This window comes from Oxyura jamaicensis, chromosome 4, assembly GCF_011077185.1.
Source record: "Oxyura jamaicensis isolate SHBP4307 breed ruddy duck chromosome 4, BPBGC_Ojam_1.0, whole genome shotgun sequence".
Classification (NCBI taxonomy): domain Eukaryota; kingdom Metazoa; phylum Chordata; class Aves; order Anseriformes; family Anatidae; genus Oxyura; species Oxyura jamaicensis.
In genome coordinates, this window is record NC_048896.1 from 16,708,607 (window position 1) to 16,733,111 (window position 24,505).

Genomic DNA, 24,505 nt, shown 5'->3' on the forward strand with positions numbered 1-24,505 from the left:
TAGGAAACGTTGCATCCGTATTAGATGGACACTGCTGCAGCCCTTGAGATGGAGGGGATGATCCTTGGCTAACAAAAGACAGCAGAGGGTGTGATGCTCAGGAACTCCAGTGTCCTTTGCCCAGCACAACAATATAGTTTTTTTAAAAAAAAAAAAAAAAAAAAGATGAAAAAACAAGGCAAGAAAAGCTGAACTTGGCTGAGAGTGTAATAGGTATATTGAATAACTGATAGTTAAGTCATGTCCTTGTTTGTTCTTTTAAACTTACTTGTGGTGAGCAATCATACACCTGCTATAAATTACAAGCAAATAACTCTCCATTTATGTGTCTCCAGTAAACACAGACACACCAAAAAGAAAAACCCCTAGAAAACAACAAACAGAAAAGCCATCCATAATGAACAGCATTTTTCCAGAGCTTGACTACAAAGTTTCCAAAGCAGACATGCAGCAGATTTCTTCAAGATTTAGATAATCAAAAAAGAGTCAGGCCATTCAAGATGATGAATTTCATTCTCCATCCATCAGGCTGGAGCTCTTTGCTAGGTGTAATTTGAATATTAAAAAAAAAAGATTACTGTGTATGCTTGAAGCCTGTTCTTTTTAATCTTAAAAAGAGTTTTGATTTTAACCAGTGAAGAATCTTATCCAGAATAGTTTTCAAAATTGCAATGAATAAGATCAGAGCTTTGAGAATATAAAATGGGGTTTTATCCAACGTTTGACTAGATGTTTCCAGCTAGTATGCAGTGTTAAAGAGAGGAAAACGAGCCATTAAAAATGAAGTATTTTTATAGGAGAGCTTCACAAACATGTTACCTCTGGTGACCTTTAGATAAAGGTGAAAAGGTAAATGAAAGAATTTGGAAATTATTAGCCTGAAAAGGGAGCAATGACCCTCTCAGGGTTATTCCCTAATTTCCCTAGCATAGCTTGTAATTCCTGGGAGATCACTTGAGCAGTGTCGAGACCTTACTTAGTCAGAGTCAAAATATTTTTCTGCCTTTGTAGTGGCTCTCTAATACATAAAACGTGGAGTTTCCTTTTGTTCCACCTCCACCCCTGGCTGGGGTGGGTGCCAGCACAGGCTTTCATTCATGGGACTACAGATTTTCCAGCTATATACCATACCGGAAAGAATAATAGCTGGGATACACTTCTCCCTAACATATCCCCTCCAATTTTAAGGGCTTGGTCACTAAACCATCACTTACCCCAGTCCACCAAACTATGCAAATTCATTTTACCCATTGATATCATAGCTCAATTGGGCCTATGGTTTCCTCTCCCCTGTTTTGAATCCTGACAGCATTGACAATGCAGACTTAAATGAGGAGCGCAGAAGAAATCCAGAGCTTTGGGTTCTTTCCCAGCTCCTTCATTAACGTGCAGCCCAGCTTGGGCAAACAATTGGATTTCTTTAGGTCATTTTACTGCTCTACACTGACTTAAAAGTAAATTATATCTCTAGGATGGATGCAAGCCTCAGACGCTTTCACAAGAAAACCCTTTAGAAACTGGAATAGCTCATGCTAACGGCAAAGAAACATAGAACTGCAGCTGAATGAGGGAAACTTCAAAGGAGGACCTTGGGTAGGAGTCAGAATACAATTTTTGATCAGAAATTCCTCATGATTTCTACCCCTCATTCTTCCAGTTACAGATTATCCTCAATTCATGTTGTCATTTTTTCATTTTTCCAACCCCACACAGGTGGGCTCCAAGAGACAAGTTTGCTGCATGACTACAACAGACAGCATCCTCCTGACTTTGCAGGAGCCCTCTTGCTCACAATCAAGCTATTTTTTACTCCCTGGAGCATATGTCACATTTAATTCAAGGTTACAGGACTCTGCAGACAGGAAATTAAATCAATTAAAAGCTTACGTGGTATCAAAAATGAAATTTGTGGCACTCAACATGCTCATAGGAAATCAGTGATCTGGGCTGAGAGTATTACTTTTAATAGTTTAACAGATAGTTCTCGATAATAGATCTTCTTTAAATTTTTATAAGGGATACCTTAAGAAAGGTACGATGACGATTTTCACTTTTCTGATGTCACTTTGCTTACTACTTCTTGTTTCTGAGGTAAAACTAATTTCTGAGGGTTGTACTTTTTAATAAGGTGCTATTATTAAGCATTTTTTAAATGAACAAATCGTGGCTGTATGTAACAAATAGTGCCTGTATGAAGCCTAGGATTGATTTGTACTTCTCCATGGAAACAACATGGAGTAATTTCTGACCATGTCTGTAATTCATTAAAATTAGCAACTGTAATGCTTCTTTTGTTGACAAGCTTTTCCCCCCATTAAAAAAGGCACTTGTTTCTAACGTTCTGAAGGAAGATAAAGCAGTTGGATGAGAGAGTGTGAGCGTGGGGGGGATGGACAGATATTTTTCACTGATTATCCTTACCCCTAGGTAAGTGCTGGATTGAGCAGTCACGTACTCTTACTCTTCCTGAGTCACTGCATCTTGAATTCTCCATGGCCTCTGGCTCATGACCTGCTTTCCCCACATACCAAGGAGAAAGGGAACTTCACAGACAGCTTCTGGGAGCTCACCTCAAATCCCCAGTCACAGCTGCTCTGTTTCCGGGCAGTGTCGCTGCTTCAATGCACTCCACTTCCCTCTTCCCCTGCCTTCCCAGTGTCTGGAAAGAAACTGGATTTTTGCTCTCTATCCACGGCTTCACACGATCTGTTTCTGATAGAGGATGTAAATATTTTGGGGAGCATGGGGGGGAATTGTTAAGAGAGAGGCAGAGTGTCCCAGAGCAGAGAGAGGGAAAGAGGGCAGGACACTCACCTATTCAACGCAGTGGCCTCTTGACAGACTTTCACAGCTTTCAGGCACTGCACACGCCAGCCATCACCCTAAGCTTCTTGAGGGCTCAGCCAGCTCTTGTATTCATTTTTTTTTAGTCCCTGTGTCCAGTATTTTCTATGCAGCCCTAGAAACTTAAGTTTCCTTTTAATTAAAACCTATCAAGTAGCAGTATAGCTATGAGAATCACAGTGTGTATATGTATATAGAGAGAGAGAGCACGAGAGAAAGAGAGAGAGATTGTATTTTTCAGAAAGAAACATTAGGGGAATCTGGATTTAGCATAACCTTCTGACAGAACGGGGGGCCTGTCCTCCCATTTATTATCATCACAGCCTTGGTACAGCAGAACTGTTCCCTGGTTTCCAACACGCAGCGGCAGTGCCAGTAACCCAAAGTCCCAGGCTCCTGTTAGCCTTTTAAAAAGCGTTCCTGCTGATGCTGTTCTTTTCACCAGTAGCTAGATGAAAGCTGAGATGGAGATTCAAAGCCAGTGCTTCGCCAGCCACACTAAGTGAAAGCCCAGGAATCCTGACTAAAGCAGCAAGCGGCACCGTCTAGAAGCTAGACACACTAATAACAAGGCTACACGATGACATGCAAACCAACTTCCCAGAGCTCAGGTTATTTATTTGCTCTCCCCCGCCCAATATATACATAAACTACTGGCATTAACTACAGTTCACTGGACTACGTGTTAGGGGTTACTGAGAAAAATTGTCACTGACAGTAAAAGGCACGAAGAGCACAAGGTCGCAAACTGTTTTCAATCTGAGCTTCGTTAAAAAGACCAATGGTATCTCAAGGAGCAGGCTGACCCCATTATCAGGCCTGCAGGGAGTTAAGACAGCAGCCAGCAGCGGAGCCAGCCAAAATGCCTGAGCAGAGGCCAGCCAAGAAGGCAGCCAGGCGAATCCAAAGCTGCTGGAAAAATACATTCTGGAGCATGGTGTCTGGGACCCCGAGCAGCTACGCACGCCCTGCGTTAGCGGACATGGGTGTTGGCCTGCACATAGCAGCACAGGGGAGAGGGTGAACGGGGAAAGCAAGTCAGGTCGGAGTTACATAAGAGGCCTACTGACTTTGCAATGACTTATTTGGAAAGAACAGGTGTTTACCAGAACTAGATCTCCTGTTTTACAGTAAGAGTTTTACAAGGAGAAGGTATGTAGAAAGGGATTTTACACTACAACATTAAAGAACTACAGAGGACCACGACAGGCAGCACAAGGGGGATATTCCTGCCTACTCAAGTCTTCACAAACTTCAGAAAGCGGATTGTTTTCTGTCATCATCGACCATAAATGCATTTTGGTGCAAACAGACAGAAGGACCTAGGATAAACAAGGCCTTTACCACCAGAAAGAGTAGAAAGCAAGAAGATATATTAGGACCACTGTCGTCCAGTCACTTCCAGATCTTCCCTGCAATAATAAAGCAAGTTATTAATGAATTGCAAAACATGGTGTAGAAGGCAGGACAAAAGGTAATGCAGAGACACAGAGTTTCTGGAACCCTAAGTAAGAAAAACATTACTGGAACCCGAAGAAAGAAAACCCCTATGCTTACAACAGCTAGAAATGAGGATGAACTATCCATCTTGGGACCTGAAGAGTAGATGCGAATATCTGATACAGCTCCAGGTCTTGTTCCCAAGCTACATCCATCCCCGCTTTTAAGAGCATAGCCTACAGTCTTGTCCCATCTGAAGCTCCAGGCACAACACTCACCCAAGAACTCAGACCGAGTTTTGGACCCAGCTCCCCTCAGAAGGGAACAGAAGACCATTAAGGAACAAAACACTGGGCCCACAAGCAGAAGCAACAAAGGACTGAGTTACGAGCCTAAAGTAGAAGAGAAGACACAGCATTTGAACATATTTTCATAGGATTGCCAGCATTGTCAGTGCTTCAGGTTGGAGTGAATTAAGTATAGATCCGTCATTCACACTCTTTTAAAAGTTTGCCACAGAGACTTATGCAAGATTAAGTCCTTCATTACAAATGAAGATTAACAATAATTAATCTAACAGCAGCACAGAGAGCAATCTGGCGTTCCTCAGACTAAGAATTGTGATTAAACAGCCATGACCCTATCAAAAGTGGAAAATGGGGCTCAATAAATATTTCCTTTGAGAACACTGGTTAAAAAAAAATAATAAAAAAATCCCAACATATTTTAGTTGCACCAAGTGTTTGTCCTGAAAACGCTATCATCCCTGTTTGCTCTCCCATGATAAAAGACCCACAACTTTCAATCCTTACAGCATTTTATTCTCCTCAGTACAAGTCTGTAAATCTCATTAAGCCTGGGTCTCTTAGTGCTTCTCAGTACCAATAAGAGTACATTTAAAAAAAATCTTGCCAGTGAAGTTTGTTTCTCTTAGGAGTCCCAGGTAACTGTAAATCACATACATAAGATACAATATATTTTTTGTGCAAAAGGAGAAACAGAACAGAAAACTTTCCTGATGTCAGAAATGCTCTTTTTAATCATTAGCACTTTGGCAAGAAAACATACGTGCACACACACGCAAGTTTAACATGTCTCTGGAAGCCTGATCTCTTGTACTTCAGACCAAATAAAAAACAAAGAGCGCGCCAAATTCTGACCAGAATCTGCAGCAAAGCTAAGTTGGTCGTTAGTGTTGAAAGACTATAGCTGTTTAAGACACAATTTACAAGGAGTGAAATAAACTTTGGGTAAACATAGGCAACTACACTTTGGCACAGAGGAGACTAACATCATTTAGAAACCTGACTACCGTTTTCTGCTCACACAAAACCAAGGACACAACAACAGCATCCGGGAGGCACTAACGCTTCTGACAGGAGGATGACAGATCTGCCAGAGGAGATTAACAGCTGCCCTAAATGAGCAGGAAGGAAGACAAAAGAAGACTGTTAGCAAATTGTAGCAAAAGTCACCCAGCCCCTCTATCACTGGCGGCGGAGTCTTGCTCCTTTACCTGTGGGATAAAGCATTTAGAACAGAACGGGAACAGGAGGATATCTGGCACCTGGCAAAGTACCACGCAAGGGTGGTGGGCTTAAAAGCCTGCAAGAATATCTGGGAATGCTGCAGTCCTGTCAGGGCACACAACTGGTATTTTGATAAAAATGATGAAAGTGATAAAAATTGGGCAAAAGAGAGCACAGACACTCAGATGTAATGACTTCTTACCCTTTTCTGAACGACTGCCATTATTTCATGCACTAAAGCACTGAGAGTCACTTTGCAACAGCTCTCCAGGCACGTGCAGGAGGTTCAACAGCACCTGCTGAGGGCTTCCAGTAAGAGAACATAATTGTCTGGCATTCAACACACGTGCTTCCCATAGCACCTATGCTACACTGTCCACTTCAACATGTTTGAGGCCCAAAGCAGAGTGCTGGTTTCTCACTTCATTAAACATTAATCACGATGAAAAAAAATCAAATCAGAAAATGCTTTAAAATACATGGCACGTTCCTTCACATGGAAAATGTGGTTAATCTTTGCAATAGACACATCGATAAAATGTGTATATTTTAACTAAGAACACAGCAAAGAGGAAAGAGACTTTTTAAGTTCGTATCTTCCTCACGAAATGCCAAGACTCACAGATGATTAGTGCGTGTCACTAGCTTTCTTATTTGGAGGTTGCTAGTAACAACAGACAGTTAAATTGAGACCTGGATGTGTGTTTTTCTAATTTTAAAACAAACAAAAGACACTAAAAATGTAGTTTGCCTGTGGTTTACTGCAAGGAATGAAACACAAGAGGTTTCCAAGCGGCATGCTGAATCAATCAGACATCAAAAAGGCATTTATCAGCACAACTTTACAGGCTGATAACAACTCAAGAGCCCCTGTGCAACAAATTTTAGGTTGAAGAGGATCAACTTGTATTTGTTGCTAACATTTTGAATGGTGAATAAATGTCAGGTATTTACTTTTATGAAAACTTAATCCAGGTACTTAACCATAAACCAAGCGCTTTAATTGCTTCCATTTCTCTTGCTATGGCTGACCAAAAATGTAACGGCAACATTACCCTTCATCAGTATCTTCCATTTTGGCCAAAGGAAACAGAAGTTTTTCATGGAGGAGGTAAGTAACACATTTTCTAACCAGATGTATGTTTCATTAAAGGTGGTCTTCAACACGGTCCAGAATGGGCAGGCACAGATCTATTTAAAAGGACTCAAGCAGACACAGCAAGCTAGGCTAAACACACATTTCAGTAAAAAGGGACCGGTCAGTAACTGAACCGGGGCCACAGAAAAGCGACGATACGTTTCTTAGACAATGGCATTGTAAATAACTCCAAGCCTCTCTGGATACCCTGGATTTCAGTCTCAAGTCATTTAGTGGTGTAAGACATGAGTCAATACAAAAACACTGAAAGCAAGTAAGAAGAGACACTTATTATAGATGACAGTTTCAGCTTGCTTTTCATTAACTCGAATTGTTTTATATCTACTCAAAACGATCAATCACTGTTCTCCTATCAGAAAAGGAAACACTGTCCCCAAAGAATCAAGAGCTGTCATAAGCAGGCCTACGAGCAGTAGCAGGACACCAACTGTTCTATCCTTCTCTCAAGGGATTTTTCAACATTTCCATGTACACCTCATTACCATGTGTCAAGACAAAAAAAAAAGTTATCTTGAAGACTCTCCAGGACTCCACTGTCTTGCAAAGAAGCTGCAATTGTATGTTGAACGATTAGGACAGCTTTGGATGGGATACTCATCTGTCTCATCTGCACGTAGACTGCACATCCGTCCAGCTGTACAAAGCAATCATGGAAAACTACAGATCCGCCCGAACACGTACACTAGCAGTGAATGGGCCCTGAAGGATTTGATGAATGAAAAGTACTCATATTGTGAACTTACATTTGATTTCCACTGTTTGGGGAATAAGGCTGACCTTTTGGTTACCATGCAACCTAGGAAAATGGGAATGAGAAGGAGTGTGTCACCCTACAGAAGGGCTTGAGTCAGCTCTTGCTCAGCATCTTATGGACTGTCTGCTGTCTGGATACACGTCCAGATTTAAGACTGGTCCCCTGCCAAGGAAACAAAATCAAGTCTGAACTGTTTCTTCCTGAAAATGGGATTAAGGAACTTTAAAAGAAAGGAAACATTGTATCATCTTGATACACCACTACAAAACCCAGCTAAGCCACGGGAAATAATGCTTGGACTAACAGAGATACATGCACTGTGAGTATGAAGGGAGCACAGGGAAATCAGGCTCTCCCAGCAGTTCATCCAAGGGACAAATGACCATTCCCATCAAAACTCAATAACCAGAACCCGATATGAAATGAGAGACGGCAACTGAACTTTATAAGCCCACCACGATGACAATCCGGGGCAGCTCATCATTCACAAAAGCCACTCACATGTGACAAAAGAATTGAGACAGAAACGCACGGTCAGAACACCCCAAACTCTTCCATGTTGCGTGCTCGCTCTCTCTTCTTACGAAGAGAAAACTAGGTACAGGGTGGGTTTTTTTCTCTTCCTTAAATAACAACAAACCAAATTTAAACATTTGATTGTGAAGGCTCTTGTGGCCTTTTTTTTTTTTCCCTGAACTAGTTTCTAAAGCCCCGGTATCAGGTCTGCAAAACGGTGGGTAATACAAGGTAAAACGTAAAGGTAAATAGCCTCAAATGCTTAAAACTGAAGGCACCTACGGGGAAGGGAGAGAAGAAAAGAAAGTTCTACTGAAATAAATATTTAAACAAAACAGAGCAATCACTGACAAATGATCTAGACTGTAAGCTTTGTATCAAAGCTGTACCCACAACATTTATCATGGAAAACCTGAACTCAGAGGCTGTAGTCTGAAGTCAGTGCTGCATTCACACAAATAAAACCTACAAAACACTTGTTCTTGTTACCTAACCTCACAAATCCACATTTATTGAAATCCTTGTATGACACAACTCCTATTTCTGTAACACTCAGTCTGACAGACATCCCAGAATAGAGCATGAAACAATCAAGCTTGCAAGAGTTTCCAGCAGATCTTTAAGATGAAGAGTAATTTGTCAGAATCATAACAGAACTGTTGCCTTCCAGTCCAATTTCTTCCAAACAATACATGAAACGTCTGAGAAGGGAAATTGTGCCAAGAAGCAAGTGACAGGTGTTTTTTTCCCCCCAACACGTAATACACTGCTTCCCTCCCGCTCATGTCCCTGAAGAAACTCCTGCACTTTTGTTCCCCCCATCCTAGAAAGAGGTTAGGCATTTTTCCTTGCTAAAAAACCTGTAGAAAAAAAAAGAAAAAAGAAAAAAGGTGAGAAAGGAGGCGAAACCTGAATGGTGTGTAATTAAAAATAATCATTCTGCTGTTCTCAAAGAGAAAAGGTAACTTGACAGATGAAAGAGACTGCTGCTACTCCTGAAAATAGCTTCCTGGTCAAGCATCCTAATAAAGTTGGAAGCAACCGGCTTTGTTCTCACTTTTATCTTAGTCAGACCGGAAGGAAAGACTAAATCTTCCTGATTCATTGCCGCTTTGGGTTATCACTATGGTATGGAAATATCTCCAAACCAGTAATGAATTCATCTTCCTCACAGCTGATGGGCAATGACGCCAGGGAGCTTTAGGACAAACCTTACCCAAACTAGGCCCAGCCAAGGATTTGAGCCTCTGCTTCACAGTGAAACAAAGATCAATTCTTTCTTCTTTTTTTTCCTCTCACACCCATGTTGTTTTCCCGTTCATGCTTCCATCCGCCCCATCCCTGCCCTAACTTCTGTCCAGTAACCACCACCCACTTTCCTGCTGTATCTTAATTCTTTTCTATCATGAGCCACCGAAGGCCGATGCCCCAGGAAGCGCAGCGTGGCTAGCCAGTTGCCTTCTCTGTGCCACCCAGGCTGGAGAAAAAGAAGAGATTTTGCCATCTTCCATCCCTACAGGGGAGCGTGCTGACAGCACATCAAAAACGGCAGCATGACTTCCAACCAGGGAGCTTCAGAGTTCTCACTAGCCTGTGTATGACAGACACAGCAAGTCGTATGGCAGTGACCGAGAAAAGCATTTGGGTGCTCTTAGTCAGAACTGCCCAGCTCCGGAGCCTTCAGACCAAATTCAATTCTTGCTGGCTTGTTCTCTGAAGCAACACCAACCCTGTTCCTTTAGAAAGGAGCAGCAGGAAACGTAACTAGTCCACGGACAGGTCTATGACTTGGTTTCTCTGTTAACCTTGCAGTTTTGCACAAATACGTTCAGAACTTACCCATCTTTATTTTCCCTTTCCTTTGAGCTGCACAAACCTTTAGCAAAATGCTATTACTGTAAGCTGGATGCTTGCACTGAGCTCACAGTTACTGTTGACATATATCAACTTATTACACGGGCTTTCCGTATTTGTATCAAGTCATGTTTATATATATATACACACACACATATTTATATATTCATTACTACCTGAAGACTACCTTGGGAAGTAGAGTAACCTTTATCTATACATAGTTAAGTCTGGTTTTTAGATTATCAGCCAGGTTAATGGAAAATTGTATGGAATCAGAAACGATTCAGCCATATCACCCCATTTTTCCAACAGCTGTGTCCAGGCAATTTAGCTGTGTTACACAGCTCTGTATCACAACAGCCAGGTGGTCCCAGTCTAGCACTTGTCCCCATAAGAGAGGAGCATCCTGCTTGGGTGGAATTCTTCCTGAATGATAAGTAACTGAGTGATGGTGGGGCAACAGTGTTTGTGTGTAATTACACAGCCACGCGATGCAATGCAGCTCACGTGTGTAAACATCACACATCGTTAACAACTTCGCTGTAGTGCCTTTTCAAAGGCACTCCTGATTAACTGCTCAGCTTTTAGTTTCTTCTGGGACAACTAGTACATTTAATAATAATTTTCACATTAGTATATGTGTATATATATATGATATGGGAAATAATTAGTATTAGATTAACGGTTAATCATTAAATGTTAATTGAAAATGGATTTTAAGGCATTTTAAAAGTATTGCTACTGTCTTGGAATTCCTTTCCCTATTTTTTATGTAGTGAAAGCCATCAGTACCAAAACGCAACCCAAACTGAAAAACCAAAACAGCTGCAGTGCCAAGGAAGCCCATTCTCCTTCACTAGGAAAGCATCACTCAGTATTAAAATACAATTTTCAATAAATAGATTTGATTTTTGGCAGCTACTCGACCTCAAAAGCAGTTTGAGTTGCAAATGAATATTCAAAACAGTGAAAGGCTGTAGGGGAGACAATCTCCCACAGTCCTTGTCAACTTTTTGTCAGTTCAGCTGAATTTCAGCACATGAGCAGTATATTATTTTTAAATATCCTCAAACAGGAGAGCAGGATCTCAGCCAGAAGCCTCTAAATAGTACAAACATTTGTGCACTTTTACAAGGCAGGTAAAGACCTAAATTATGTTGCTAATTAATTTTATATTTCCTTTGGCTGCCCAAAGAAACCTGGAGCTGTTCAGCATTCACTGAATGATGTTTCTTTGCCAAGTATTCAGGTATGTTATTAACAGAACAAGCCAAAAGAGCTGAGGTCATGCTTTCTATAACATCTACAGGAAAAAAAAAAAGTCAAATTCAAAGCAAGCACATGCAAAGCAAGTACATACATACACAAGACAGAGGGGGAAAAAGGAGTGCCAAAGCACCTGAGACCTTTAAAAACATGCAAAAAAAGTTTAAACTAACATTAGTCCAGCACTAGGACAACAAAGACGAAGCTACGGTTCACTGACAGGTACCAACCTCCTCCAAAAAGAAAAATATTTAAAATCAAGGGAGGACACAATGCTAACCAGATCGTCTTGCAAAGGACGTAAGATGTGGTTTGTGTTATGCACACATCATCCAAATAGGTCACACAAAACCTCGCAGAAAAAATTGATTTTTCTGACTAAGCATGGGACAATATGCCAAACTTTCCTACGCACCTGAACTATGTAGTTGTGATACCTGGAGAGAAACAGGCAGATGCAGTGAGTACAGGAGGGACATTAAATAGAATATTTTTACCTTCGAAGCTGCTTCACTGTCTGTTTTTACCTGCACAGTTGTTGTCTTTTTTATTTTCCTTAAAAAGATCTTGTAATGCAAAAGGACACCTGTGTTCACATAAATGTGAAAGAAACTTAAATCCTAATTACCATACACGAGTATTCATTTCCCTCTGCACTGATCAGCAACCGCATCTCTTACCTGATTCTCAGAACACCAGTGAAAGCCAGCACTGTTTGCCTTTCAGCCAGAAAAAAAAGATAATTGGTTGATATGAAGGGGGTATCATTTATTAATCACAATATGAGTTATCAAATACCAAACTGCTTTTTCCCCCCCTACAAAGGGGCTTAAATCATCATTTCCCTCATGTGCTTTTTTTTTTTCTTTTACACAAGAGGATATTGCAGCGCTATGGAGCTAACACGCGCGATTTAATGCAGTTTCTGGAGAGCAGTGAGGGGTGCGTACGGACTGCCGTTACGTAAACCGATCACAGAAACTTAGGCAGGTGCCCTGACATCTGCTAGCTTTTTTCCTATGTATTTTGTTTCAGCCTCTGAACGAGAAGTTTCCTATCCTGAATAATGCCAGAAGGCTTCAATTATAGTTAAAACAACAACAACAACATTTTTAGACTATTTATTCTTTGACTATAATAGGTTCCTGCTCATGCCACTTGATTTTAATCTATATTTTCCACCCACATTTAAATTCATAGGAAGTCACTCAAATTTGTCACCAGGATGTCCCAAATCCATCGGCCTCTTACTGTATCTCAAGGATGTTTATGACCCAAATACGTCACAGATGCACAGCCAGCCGTAAGGTTTTTATCTGCTCACTGACACACCTGATGGGGAAAGACTTAGCCAGGCTGTTTTTTTAACGTTCCTTAACTGCAGCAAGTGCTGTTTAGAAGAAGTGGAATCAGATTTTGTTGTTTAGCCAAGAACCATTACGTTCGAGGTTATTCAGAACAACAGATCTTTATTTTACAGCTTCAGCCTTCCCGTCAGAAATCTGATCAAGAAACGCAGTCAAGTTTTCCTCTAGTCACAGAAGACTTGCTCGTTATTTTCACCTCTGTTTCATACGATGCCACGTTAGCTGAAAGAGCCAAGCCTTTCCTGTACTAGAGACAGACAGCTATCTATGAACCAACTGCGTACAGCAATTTCTTATAAATTCACACCCTTAACTAGAGAGATTCCCAATTTTTCCATCCTAAATCACTCCCAAGATTATTCTTAGAGTCAATGCTCTCTCCCTATCTCATCACTGGCCATAATCATTTTTACATCATCTTATTAGCACACTATATAGAGCATCCTGATTCGAATTGTGGCAGAACTACCCCAAGAATCTGTGTCAGTCAGACACCTACACAGAAGGAAGGGTTAAAATGGAGTTTTAACTTTGTTCAGCAGTCACTGAAATCCTTCCACATGCCCATATACAGGTAGCAGATTTGTGTATGGGTCAGTAGCCAGCTCATCGTAGGGTGCTCTAAAGCAGGTTAAGATTAAAAAAGCCACCTCTACCCTTAATTATTTTATAAAAGGTCAAAATCTTCAGTTTTGTTATCAAGTCAGAATTTAACAGTTTCTCCCAGTCCTGCAGCAGCACTCTTCAATAACACTGCTATTCCCTTCAAAGGAAAGAGAAGCAGAAGATCCCAAGCACCCTGTTCCAACCTGCTCTTTAGCATTTTAACTTCAAATCAGTTGGCCTCTAACATAAGCAATTCAAGAACTTACACCTTATATCAAACATTTTGAGTCACTGTTTTTAAATCGAGTTGATCCACGTATCACTGAAACTGTCTTAAACTGGTATAATTCCACGCAGCTCAAATAATTTACCTTTAATTTAGACAACAGAGGTTCATCTACCTTCATCTCCAATTTTTATGAGCTAAAAATCTCAGTTGCTGGATGCAGGAATAGCATTTCATGTCTGTTACACCCTGCGTACGCTGCCTCTCCTGAAGCCGTAAGCGTAGAAGTTCCAGACTTCAGATGAGAGGGCCAATGTTAACAAGATGCGATCCAACTACACATGTTCGGAGACATGAATAACCATCCGAGACAAATGGCCTTGAAGTTACATGCTTACGGGAAAAATCGAAGCTGTATATTAAAACACACAACCCCCCTGCTTTATGGTCCCTGAAGAAATGGATATAAACGTGCAAGCGCACAGAACTTTTGCATCGTTCTCCTGCCCGTGATCTGCTACACTGCAACACAAGTCTGGGCTCGAGGCAAGTCTGTTCTTATGCCAAAATTGTATGGAATGCACAAAAAGGTCAAGGCTAGGAATTTATATGTTTCACAGTTATTTTGGAATTACGGGAAAGAACTTGGCTACTCCCAGCATCGCACAGGTGTAGTTAACAGAGAGCATTCTCAGGGTCAGACTTTTTCAATCAAAATTCCACTTTATCAGGAGCAGAGACCTTGTCCATGTGCTTATTAGAACTGAAAAGATAGCTCAATTTGGGTAGAGAAACTAAGGGATCAATTTGTAAGCTTTTTATTTTGTACTGTTTCCATCAGTAAAGTCTAAACCTGATGTTAGAGGACTATTTTCCAAAAGATAATTAATGATAAAATTTATTCTGTGTATGTGGAAAAAACTATAGCTTTGTAAGAATACTGCTGTAAGTTTTCACTTGTTTATGTTCTTTGGTGGAACAAAAACAGTGAATAAATCACCGCAGCAAGTGTCATTTGAGTAAAATGTTTTAGAAGTTAAATGGAAGAGCTGACTCACTGACTGCTCTATCCATAAGCAAACCTGAACTCCTAAACTTTTGAAGTGTATCTTGTTATTATTATTGCAAACTGTGCCCTGAACTGTAGGGGTGTATCTGGAAACAATTAAAGTTATCTGTTTGCATAAAATTTCATAAAGCTATTGATGTATGCTACACTTCCTAACCCTGGAAGTGCCCAAGGCCAGGCTGGACGGGGCTTTGGGCAGCCTGGGCTGGTGGGAGGTGTCCCTGCCCACGGCAGGGGGTTGGAACCAGACGGTCTTTAAGGTCCCTTCCAACCCAAACCGTTCCGTGGTTCTAAGAATTATCAAGTGAATGCTGAGCCTCTTGTTGGTAGGTACTAAGTGTGAGAGAAATGGGCTCAGCACGGCTGCTGACACTTGTTTAAACAGATGAGACCGAGCGGCGGTTTGAAAATGCTGAGGCTGCCAAATCGACAGAAGTCAGCTGAAAGCAAGGTTGTTCTAGAGAAGGGGCTGAATCTTACCTGAAATTTCAGTGAGCAGGAAGAGCTATGGCCTCAGTTGTTAATGAGGAGCTGTGGGTAGAAGACAACACAAAACTTGGCCAAAGCACAGCAGCACACACACCTATGCTAACGTACCCTGCGGGGACCACATAGCAGAGACTCGTGCAGCATAACAAAAGTTATTCTTTAAATACAAAACTAGACAAAAAGGAAGCAAGAAGAGAAGGAGAGAAGGCACAGCAAGAAGTGAAGGGGATCACAGATGGAATGGAGGAAGTGTGGCGAACAGTCAGGAGGAAAAAGAAAAAGAACAGTAAGAAACAACCTGAGCAAATCTCACAGACAAGCATTAGGCTGATTCTGAACAACTTCGTCAGCTACGCAGGGCTGTTATTTTTTTGTGCTCTCAATGCTTTATCTGTGAAAAACACTACTTCAAGTTCTTTTTCCTGGGAATTAAGCACACCAAATGAATGCTACAGCATTCAAATTAAGGAAGAATTTTTCCTTTTGAACAATTGTTTTTTTTTTTTTTTAAAAAAAAAAAATCCTTCAGCATCCTTCAGCTCATGGAACGGGAGTCCCAACAACAGCTTTCCAAAGCAACACATTCAGCTTTGTTTGTGGGCAAAGAAGTCTTCCCACATCACAGCGTGCTACTCAAGTAGTCATCTGTCAATGCACGGAAAGTTAAGAGTGTCTGGATAGCGCAGCGGTGGGTAATGCAATACAGATGATTTCACCTTTAGGTCTCCAGTTCAAAAAAACTCAGCCCAAAAAGTGTCATCACCTGATAGTTTTTACTGCTTCTATTTACAGTACAAAATTTCCCAGAGAGCCAAACTGAGATCAAGAGTTTCTCTCTGTTCCCTCCCTCCTCGTGTAAGGCATTGTGCTGATAATAAGGAACAAACCTTCTCTACAGATCCTATACTGTAAACAGTCCACAGATAGGAAGGAGAAAAAGCACAGGGGACTGAAATGCATTGTTGAAACCCAGTGAGTCAGATATAAAAACAACTCTGACTCCCAGGCTGATGACGTTCTTACTTGTGCTTTGTTCAGATAAACTTGTGGTAGGATAGCTTAATTTTTCATTTTATTTTTTCCCCCAGAAGGTAACATACACCCGCGCAGCAAGATCTGAGCTCCAGGGCGTGCCAACTTTACTAAACAAGAACACATTTTCCTCTTAGCCCGTGGGGAATGGGGCCAACACCTCCCCAGAGCGCTGGGCTCACTGGACATAGGCTGCAGAGACTACCTGTGTACGGGGAGCACACCCAGAATTCCCAGATATCAGCAACCCACAGGGAGCTACCACCCTGAGGGTCTGGGAAACATAAGCACAAGTTTAAACAACAAAACTCATTTTTACCTAGACAAAGCATCCACGTCCAAGATACAACAATCTGAGAAAGTCTTTCTTAATGTTGATCAAAAGGAGCAGGAATTCATCCTCTCCCTCTGCTCCTCCAGCAACAGAACCCCTATGGTTATAAATACCCATAATACAGTAGGGAAGCCCTGGTACCAATTCTCTTCTACGTCTGAAGGTGGCCTTCCAGGCCAAGCTGGCATGCAGGCAGGAGTCCTGCTGAAGCTTAGGCTGTAGATCCACCATCCATCCATTTTCCATAGATGCCAACCTCATTCAACCTAGACAAGTTATTTTCTCAGCAAAATAATAATAAATGTTTCATAAGAAAATGAAACCTTCAAATGTGAGGGAGCCCATGCAGAATAAAGCACCAACCCCTGAGCTCTTCGATGCCACTGCCTCTCCATTTATACACCCACATCCTATCTCCATATAATCAGCTGCCCTATCTCACCACTGTTCTGCAATAATAAACAGATATTCTCTCACTGCAAGTCTATTTCCACTGTAAATCATTTCAGTTCTGACATCTTCACTGGGGACTAAATAACATGTGACCTTATCTAACTTAAATGTGGTCTTAATTTTAACAAGAAAAAAGCGGTTTATGAAATTCAGGAGCTTAAGGTAACTGGGGGGATATAGGTCTGCCTGAGGGGGTAGCATATGGATTTAATTTCCCCTATGTTTTGCACCAAATTCTCAGAACTTCAGTAATGCTTCACTGTAGGGTGGCACAAAATCGTAACTCCAAAACTTGCCTAGAAGAATCAGGGGTCTGAACGATGCACTGGGCAAGAGAAACTCACAACATTTGAACAGCAACTGCAACACCTAACACAGACTTGACTTCTTTCCAAACTTGTTCATGCAACTTGCAGAACCTCTGAAAAAAAAAAAAAAAAAGCCCTCTTGTTTGAAAATAAGAATATGCGCCTATTATGAATTATAAAGCCCCTTTCTGCTTTCAGTTACACTGTTGCAGTGTGTAATGAAGTTCAAGAAGTTAAACTGCTATGACAGTAAGCCTAAAATTTGATCCTTTATGAGATCTTTGAGATAAGTTATCAAGAAACTTTCTGATAATGTAATTGCTTCAGCTGAAGGGAACCCCTCCATGACCAAGAGCTTTCTATTTTTCTTCACGTAGCTTTCTTTCTTCTATTGCTTTTCTTTCCGACATCTTCATGCCGGCTAACAGAGACTGTTGCATACCCATTCCTTCAAAAACTGACTTGAATTGGCACTAGCACATATGGTAAGGACAGCCTGGACACTGCCACCTCCCCCGTATCATGGGTACATTCATCAGAAACACTATTTGCTCCATTACTTTTACCTGTGCTATCAGAAATCACATCTATTATGTTGTCTCAGTTTAGGCTAATTTTCAAATTCAAAGTTGTCTAAGAAGCACTTATTTGTGTTTCTTACCACCTTACCTATTGATTTTATTGCATGTTCCCTAACTCCTGTATCATGAACAAACAGGAAATAACCACTTCTTGCTTGCCTTTGTCCGAGCTGTGCAACAATTCACACCCTGCACTGCTTCCAACCATCCCTCCCAGTCTGGACAGCCCAGGGCTACTCCAGCTCTCCCCTTTTCTGCATCTCCAATCATCACTGCTGGCCTTTTTCAAGCTTTCCTAATTCTGATATGTCCCGAGTCAGACAAAACTTGAATTTGTTGTAGATATGAGCATCCCTGGCATTTATTTTATGTAATAGACCACGTTATTTTCTAATTCTACGCTGTTTCTGTTCCTTTCAGCATAATTCCTAACAATTTCTGTTTCTGATGGCTGTACTCCCAAGCACCAAACGACTGTGTTTGTAGACTTACCAATCATGCCCGTTTGGCACAAAGGAATTGGGAATATACCCCTCTGCGTGGGGGTTTATAGGCATTTTTCCCAATTTGCACTGAATTTTATCAACGGTGATGAAAATAAAAGGTAGATTTAACTTAGTGAGTACTTTGAGGAAGATGTGACTATTTCTGTTTGACCGAAGTGCTTTATGATATGCATCACACTGGGACTTAATAGAACGACCCCGACTTGTGTCCTTAGTGTGACATTCACAGTCGGCTTGTACCTGTTGCGGGCAGGATACAGCCAGAGCCCAAGTACAGTTCGTTATTACTGATGCCTGTTTATAAGCATTCAAGTTGTCATCTGTTTTTCCATGACGTAAACATTGCTCTCATTATTTCTAAGTGGATGCAATAAAGATCACAAAATATTTTTTAAAAATCACACGACAAATTCACTAACAACTGTAAAATGAGATGCCTCAATAAAAAGGGGTTTTAAAATAGTAAGTGGTTATTACTGTACTCACAAAATCTGGAAGTGCACTATCTGGAAATGGAACTTCGTATAAAATGGCACTTGAGGTGGGTTTTGTGTGCTTTTAAACTTTACAACATGCAAACAATAAAAGCAGTATTGCACTGAAGGGCGGCAGCTCCCATTTCTGGGTAGAAACAAGGCAGAATTTGCATTCCTTCTTCCTGCTAAGAAAGACAGAAGGTCGTGTGTCATTTTACAGCCAGTTTCATCAGCTGCCACAAAAACAACTCCGACTGCTTCCATCGCGAAGCGGAACCACCTCCAAGAACATGGTTTTGTATTGGTAGGAAAAGTGCTGAGACCCGGAGCACCTCACCTCCCCCAAGAACCCTATGCCATGGGAAAGCCAAGACACGAGCATTTTTCCTCCTGAAAGCAGACATCTTTGCTTCAATCCACAACAGTAAAAATCTCTGCTCGGAACGATACCAAGCAGAGTAACACAAAGGCTTACAGAAGGAAGAACTTCTTATATGTCATCTCTCCCCTGTGCTCACCAAAACTAAATAAATAAAAAGGAGCAAGTGCAGGAAAGGCATCCTGCTAGACTGCTAAAAAGCTCGGAGCCAACAGTCAACCCATTAGGTAGCCTCATTATCCGCTGCCTAGTGCCAAAGGCAAAACAGGTGCAGGGATACTAAAGCAAAAGGAAAGCACAGCCTGTTAACAGAAATCTGAAATTTTAACGGCGTTAAAATATTTCCAAATGTTCCGAGAGAAGCTTCACAGTGGAGCAGACATTTCCTAATGGAAAAGTAGCAGAAAAATGGGAATTGCTGTGAAGATGCAACACGCTGAAGACAGTTGATTTTCCCCATTTTTGTTCAAAATCTTAACACTTGGACTTGAGGGGCTCAAGTTTCTTTTTTTTTTTCCCCCATGACAGTGAGGGGCATAAAAGAACAGTGCTATCTTTGTGTCACATGATGAAGTTTATCATTTCAGTGGAAGGGAACACAACTGCCTTTTTCATAGGCTCTATAAAGAAGTTTGCTCAACAGGAGAGGCCGTATCACAATTGTCACTGCTGTCCCTCCATCCACTAGTCGACTATTTCCAGTCCAGACCACACAAAATAACTACTAACCAGTAGCAAACCTGGTCAAGTCAGTGAAATTGCCCAGCTGCAGAGTCAGTGTGAGAATCAAAGCTTCCTCACAAGCAATCAATGCAATCAGAGCAGCTGGAGCTGGCATCTGGCCTATTGACCTATCTAGGAGAAAAAATAAAGACCGAGTTCCCAAAGTCGTGCTTTCATAGCACTTGGATTCTCTGATACATTTTCTCAGTCATTTCATGCCAGCATTTAGTTGAATTTAGTTTCTTGCATTCCCCCAGCTCCCACACTCAGACTCCACAGCGCCCTTCTAGTTACGGTAAGGTAAAGGCACGCCTTAACGCTGCTCTTAACGAGCAGTGCTCCTTATGAGACTGAAAGCCTCAGAATTTGATTCTTTATTACATCTGTGTCAACTTCCACAGGTGTTTTTAAAATTTATTCTTAATTATTCAACAGTATTACTAGTGTCATTTATTTTAAGTTTAGATGACTTACAAATGCTTTATTTTCAGAGGGGAAAAATGTTAAAAGAAAATCTTTTTCATTGAAGCCACAGGGTTTGCAGACCGGACTTCTACTGGAGGGAGTGCATGTAAGTGAAGGGAACACCATACCGAACAAGACTCCAAATCTCATGAGAATTAGTTGTTTAGATACCTTTTCACGTTCAAGATGTGATAATGCTGCCTAATTAGACTTCAATAGCCATGATAAATTGGTTGGCACACATATACATACAGAAAGCGACAGACAGAAGGGGAAAAACGTATAGCCTTGAAGGGTCAAGCTAAAAGCCTGTCTATCCCAGCATCTGCATTAACTGATAGACTAGGGAGAGGGAAAAATAAAAAAGGGAATGGGACAAGGCAGAAAGTGTGTGAATGATTAACAGTGAACCGCAGAAGTTCTCAGTGTAACAGCTGATACTTATACCCAGGACGCCGAGTCTCAGTCTTTCCAGTGCTCTCTTTCCAATAGATCACAAGCTCCTGAATCATTTCATGAATACACCACGGGTTGCACAGTCCAGGTCATCCCTGCGCTCTGAGCAACCACTGCACTCTCAGTGAACGCAAAGCAGCATTGATATTTCAGTATCCTTCTTGGTTATAACAGCGTGAAAGATAGCTAATCGTGCAGACTCACAGGTTAGAACTGGAAGCTCTAGGGCCAGAAACTGTTAACCACACAAATGCTCCCTTGCTTGTGCACACATCCCCTTTTCCAGTACAGCCAGAGCTCTCCAACAGTTCACAGAAAATTGTTTAATTCCTCGGGCTGAGCTCCAGCTGATTTAATTCGCTTGGTTCACCTGTCTCTTTTTCCCAAGTGGACTCACACTGCACTTCCTATAATCCAGAATCCAGAAGTCTAAGATGTTACTCGTTAGCTTTCTTCAGGACTATGGTTTAGTGGTTTAAATGGAAAACTCGGAACGATGATGCCTCATGCCTGACCTCAGCCATGTCACCGTTCCCCATCGTTAGGCTTCTTGGGATTGTTTGCCAAAATAATTTAGAAACACATTTTGCACATTCTTTCCTTGCCTGTGAAAAATGAGAAGAATATTTTGCAAGATTCATTACCTATTTTTATATACTTAAATTCACCAGTGGGAAAAAAAGTGCTAGCACAAAGTGAGTACCTGTTGGTTACTTACTAATCAGCTCTGCCGGGGGTAATTACACAGCCACCTGAGAGAAACTTTTTCCTTGGAAGGAAATAATCTTTGAACTTCTGATTCCTGATTGCAGAGCTCCTCACGGAGCTATTTTCAGCAGGTATGTCTGCTATTACAGGCAGGCAACACAATTTACCATTTAACAAGAGCTAAGTTTCCTATGCTTTTTCCACCCTTCCGCTACCAGCCTGCCCTGGCACAAACCCAGGTGTCATTATTTCCATGTTGCCATGCAGATGGCTTTACTGAAAAATCTTCCCAGAAGTTTTTGTTGAAACATCTCTTTGAAGATTGCCTCTGTACAACTCAGAATTGCCACATGCATTTCTTCTTCCAGCTCTTATCACATTTTCCAGCCTTTAAGAACTACCACCTACCTACTCACGAACATTTGAGCATTCTCCTAAAATTCTTTGCATCTGCTGGGGTCAATGACTGATCCATAACGGTGCCAAGTACAGATTCTCAAGAAGTACCTCAAGGAAGTCATACACTTCCCATGACGTTAGCTTTTTATTTCGGTGTGTTTCAGAACAGCTCCTTCAGAAAGCAGTAGAATTATGAAAAAAAAAAACAAAGAACAAAACTGAGATCAAAAACCAGCACTGCTTTTGAGTGAGGAAATAATAATAATCTCTACCTATCAAGCTTCCTTATATGGATTCTGTATAATAAATCAACTCCTGTTATCCCTGCTACAAAGGATGGAGACATTGCAGTGGATTAAAACCAGGTATTTCAAGGACATCATTATCGACAGTACAGGCAACTTGTCCTGTACTGACAACAACGCGACAATTTTCAGTGCTCTTGATACAGCGGCAACTTGCGTGCTAAGAAGACTAGCTAAACCCCCAAGTATTTGTAGCCTAGAGTTGTTTACAAGGAAATTCTATCAAAAACAAAGTGCAATGGAAATCACAAATGATGAACAAAATCAGCAGCTGCTGGCAGTGAGTCTTCCCTTCATACACACACTTCTGCAATATTTCTCTTGCCTGACTAGTGTGCTAAATAAAGAAGGTTCAAACTACATGTGATTTTTTCCTCTAAAGATCAACACTTTTCCAACACCAAGAGTATAAATTGTGTACTAGCTGAAATACTGAGATTGCCATGCTGTCTCACGTAAGAGCATGATGCCAAGATCTCAGTTACTAGAGATGTGGTGTTTTGTTAGACCACACTGATTTTTATTTCTATTACACTTCTGTAGGCTATTCAACATTTTTCCCACCTCTAATAAAAGATACAGACGGATAACTCCATATGAACGGTTTTCACTCGTGTATTTCAACACGGAGATAATTATCACCAATTTAATAATGAAAATCCTGACTTAAAGATCTCCTTCATTTCATCCCCGCAGTAGAACATAGAAGAAAACTTGAGTTTGAATGCTCAGTTCAACATCTTCTCCTACAAATTAACATCCCATTACAAAATAATTAAGATTGGCTCAGACTACAAAATGACCTTCAGGAAAATTCAGGAATCGTGTCCCCCAGGACTCTCACGCTTGCTCAAGACAAGTCTTCACACCAACAGTTCTGCGAACAACGGAACCAAACAGTTATCTTCTCCTTTAGTCCTATTCCCCCCAACCACAGGCATCTCAGCGTTTATTTCCTCTAAGGTAAGTCCTTGCTTCAGCAGCCCCTTTCCCTCCTTCCCCTCAAAAGCGTCCCACGCTCCCCAGCTCCCCCCAGACTGCTTTCCTAGCCGGCTGGCCACGAGGCAGCAGGTGAGATATTTACACCGCTTGCCCAGCTGGCAGTAGCGAGCCAGCCTGAGTGCACGATGATACCTCAGAACGCGTAGCATTTGAATTCTATGCACTTGCCTTTTTGCAAGAGCGCTGGTCTATACATCCTTCCTTTGTTCAACCCCTCCTTTCCACAAAAGCAAACAGACTTCATTCCCGTGAGGGAACGGATGGCATCATGCTGTCCGGAGGCAGGGCTGAAGGTGCACAGGACAACTCTCTTCAGATACATCACCGAGCTGCTGCACACAGGAGGAGTCCTTGATGAGCAGGGCGAGAAGAAAGAGGACTGAATTTCGTCACAGGCTACTCAGATTAGGCATTTAAGAACTTATCTAACAATTCCAGCTTAATTAACTGAATTGATGATAGAAGGCTGGGAATGGCAGCACCAGGGCTCTCAAGAACGGCTGAGTCAGAAGTGCTGGAAGGAAACCAGGCCTAGCTTGGTTCCACCCACTTGGGACAGGTGGACAAAACGCTTCAAGAACTCATCCTTATTTTCTGAGGTTCAATTTGCATTCAGAGAAAAGGATACCCAAGGAGACTGGGTATAAAAATCGCATCAAAAATAGCATGATTTTTTTTTGTAACAACCAAACACAAGGTGAACTAAACCCTCTGGTCGAATATGAGTTAACGCATACAGAAACAGTTACAGGAACACAGAGCTCACCACAGGGATTCTCTGGGGTTCAATATCTTTAGCTCTGAGCCCACATTAAAATGCATTTAAAAAAAAAGACAAATCACTATAGATCAAAACAGTAAATTATGACTAGGTTTTGAAAAGCAGCCTACTTTATCTCTTGTATTTTTTTTATTCAGAACCATGTACCTGGTTTATTAATGCCTTACTCTGTCATTTAATATTCAGGCAGGGTTTTCTTTTGTTACTTCCCTGGTTCTATGGTTTTTCTCCTCACTTGGGTAAATTATTAAACAAATCAGCTTCCCTTTAAGAGCTGGATGGCCCTGCCAGCTTAGCCAACATGAAGCATTTCCAAAGAAGTTTCTTGCTCATCGCAGCGAGGAACAAAATATTTTAAAACCCCAAACTTCAAAATCCCAGATGGCCTTGAAGTCCTGCTTAAATAAACTGCATGAATTTACAGTCAAATCTGCCCAAGAAACGCTTATAATGGGGACTGAGAACTATAAATGTTCTC

The 24,505-nt window shown here is 41.3% G+C and overlaps 1 long non-coding RNA gene across 1 annotated transcript in view; it reads right to left on the bottom strand.

The window, feature by feature from the left end:
* LOC118165862 overlaps positions 1–23,642 on the bottom strand; it is a 46,476-nt gene extending 22,834 nt beyond the window's left edge. The window contains exon 1 of the long non-coding RNA XR_004750266.1: positions 23,572–23,642. This is a non-coding gene — a long non-coding RNA (uncharacterized LOC118165862). The remainder of the gene's footprint in view (positions 1–23,571) is intronic.
* Positions 23,643–24,505: the final 863 nt, after the last annotated feature.